General features: G+C 43.5%; 1 long non-coding RNA gene across 1 annotated transcript; it reads left to right on the top strand.

Moving 5' to 3' along the window:
• Positions 1-6: 6 nt before the first annotated feature.
• Positions 7-2,986, top strand: LOC123077956 (uncharacterized). Its single transcript, XR_006436951.1, has 2 exons — positions 7-2,014; positions 2,499-2,986. It is a non-coding gene; the product is annotated as an uncharacterized lncRNA (long non-coding RNA).
• The last annotated feature ends 208 nt before the right edge of the window (positions 2,987-3,194 follow it).

Genomic DNA, 3,194 nt, shown 5'->3' with positions numbered 1-3,194 from the left:
CACGCGCCTCCCCCAAGTCCCGGTGATACGCCTCCCCACCTCCCGGCAATGCGCGACGCCTACTCCGGTGACGCGCACCGCACCCCCCACTCCACGGCGACGCCCCTCGCAGTTCCTCCCGACGACGCGCACCACGACCGGTGATGCAGATCCCTCCACCCCACAGCATCGGCAACTCCCTCCATCGGATGCTGGTCGCGTCCATCCACCCGCCTCCCTCCGTTCGCGACCCTTCTCCTGTCCGTCTGCGATCCTTCTCCTTGTCCGGCCCTCCCTTCACTCCCTCCACCGCGCTCCGCCTATCGTATACCACCATCGAGCGCGTAGGCCGCCAAGGCCAACAAGCCACCATGCTCGCCACAGAACAGGCCCCCGCTGGATCCCCACCACCGGGTAGCCTGGGCAGCTCCAGGTGGTCACCTCGTCCTGGATCCAGGTGGTGGTCGCGGCCAGGATACAGCTAGCTCAAGGGAGGGGTCGCCGGTTTTGTGAAGTTCAAGTTTCAAAGTTCTGCAAGTCCAGTGAAAAAATCGGTAAGTTTCGTGCGTGTGCTGCTACAAATCTGAACTTATTGTCCACGCATACTAGTACCGATGAATATCGAGTTGATGAAAATGTACTATTACATGATATTGTAGTATAAGTCAATGCACATGATAATGCTCAGGCTTGATGGTTAGATATTGAAGTCTCAGCATGTGCTGCCATGATCTATTAGATAACTCATCTCAGCATGTACAAGCCAACTTGCATGTTAAAGATCAAACCATAGGACCACATGATTTTGGTTTTCTTGTAAAAATGGTAGTTGTAATGACAGGCAGAACAACACCAAATTGCTCGTATTTGTTATCAGATCCAAAAGTGTATTTTCATCTGATTATCTTGCTGTAATTTGAGCGTAACATACTGTCATAAACTATGTACCAATTTTCATTTAGCTTCAAAGTTGAATACAGTAGTACAGAAATGTTCTTCAGTCAGCTCGTCATACTTAATGGGAAATACAACAGCCACATCAACACTGGTGAAAACAGGTCATTTGACACTTCATTTGATCTTGGAAATGCACAGCAAAGGCCAGTAAACCATAGTGAAAGCTAAATAACTTTTTTGGAACTGAACCTAGTCTTTACATCTCATCAAGACAGAGATCATAGAACAAGTAATTACTCCTATAGAAGATCATCCAGCCTCTAGGGATTAATTAGTTCTCAAAATTCATGCTGAACAAACACGAATTCTCAGTCCTACGTTATATTTGAGCAATCAATATGTCTAACAATTGTTAACCAGCGCTGCAGTTGTAAGTGATGTCCCACTAAGAAGTTGCTCAAATTAAAATGTGTTATCTGATCCCTTCCTAATTTTGCTACTTGAATGCATTTTATTTTGTGATTTCCAGTCCTTTTTAAGATTCAGGTGATTTTCTGCCATGGGAAGAAATGCTGAAATATCATCATCATAAACGAACTATCATCTATTTTATTTCCTGAAACACAAACTAGCTGTGCCAGTTCAATATGTGAATTCTCATCAGTACATGGCTTCCTCCGTCGTGTGATCAATGGTCGGAGCTCACCGATGACGGAGGATGTGGAGCTTCACTACCATCCGCAGCTCCAGCCGTGGTCCGGATCATACTGAGGCTCTGGACCCTCCCTCATAAACTCACCTCGAGGACATCTATTTTATTTCCTGAAACACAAACTAGGTGTGCCAGTTTAGTATGTGAACTATCATCAGTTTGTGAAAAACACATATGACAGTACTATGTGTGTGTGTGCAAAATAAAACCGAGTGTTTTTATTGTACAATAGTTTTGCACCAAAAGGTTATTCTGATGCGGGTGGCTAGTGTTGCAGTAGTTCAGAATGCTGAACCCACATTGATGCAGGCGCTCATGAGTAGAGGCAGGTGCACCCATGAGCATTCTTCCAATGTGGTGTTCACCGCCGGCGCCACAGTCCGTTCACGGTCGATAGCTGAGGCCGTTCAATGACACAACGACGAGGTCTGGCCTTCCCCATTCCTCTTTTCATGTTGTGGCATTATCGAACTCGTGTAATGGCTGATTCTGTACTGCTGTTGGTTGCATTGCTGATGCTTTTACAAGTGTGGAAACAAAGCTAGTGTCCTATTTTGCTTGTATATTAAGAGTTCGCCTATGAGTCTCCTATATGTACTGGTGATGCTACTTCATCTCTACTTGTTGTGAAATAAGGTTTTTGTTGATTTGCTTACAAGAAATGAAATATCCTTCTTGATGTTTCTTTGTTGCCAAATAAAGCTATTGTTTGATTGACACCACCTTCTTGCATCAAGTGACACCAAACATGTTTAATTGAATGTTCACAAGAAATGATCACACACCAAAGTGACACCCTCAGTTTAAAACTAACTTTAGATCAGTGCAATTCTTATTTTTATTTAGTACTCTTCGTGCGAATGATTCCTGGTTGCTTCTCCTGTTCTGAACTTGTTGCTCAATTGCACAGGTATTGCTAGAGTACTGTCTAGTCTGAAGCGAGCTACACATTCGCACATGAGTCGGTGCTCCTGATGTGCTCTAATTAGCAATAGAAAATGACAAGGGAGTGCATCCAAAAGATAGGTGGCAAGCATGACTGTTGCGGTGTGTTGATAACTGAATTGAAGGATCTTCAGTATATGAACCACAAAAGAGAGGTGCATCCCGTACAAACAAAGAAGTGCATGCAGTACATCGGCTCAAGATCCAATGGTTCAATTATCTTTTGGTTTGGCAAAATGCTTCTCTTGCAGGTTTTTTGTTTTGCTGTAATTTTCATTTATATCACAGGATGTAACACCATCTCCGAAACAAATGCATATGTTCAGTTAAGAACTTGGCGTGGTGGGTGTACTGTTGATAATATGAACTTGTTTCTCTCAACTATAGAAAACATGTAACCTTTGTTGTGCTGCTCTGCAATTTCTCCAGAAAATATGGATTGTTTCGGTTTAAGTACATCTTAAATCCATGTGCCATCTTGCTATCTTTTTTGGAATCAATAAATGGCATCGACATTCCATAGAACAAATGTCAACTAGGATGCATGTGTATGTATCAAATATGGCAGGATTTGTTCCTCGCGCCGGAGTACACCAATGCAATGGTGCGGAGGCCGTACAAATTTCTTATATCTATTTCTACAAGTTCGAGTGATAAATTA

This window comes from Triticum aestivum, chromosome 3D (assembly GCF_018294505.1).
Source record: "Triticum aestivum cultivar Chinese Spring chromosome 3D, IWGSC CS RefSeq v2.1, whole genome shotgun sequence".
NCBI classification, from domain to species: Eukaryota; Viridiplantae; Streptophyta; class Magnoliopsida; order Poales; family Poaceae; genus Triticum; species Triticum aestivum.
The sequence above is the reverse complement of the archived record's forward strand: the minus strand, read 5'-3'. Positions and strand labels throughout refer to the sequence as shown.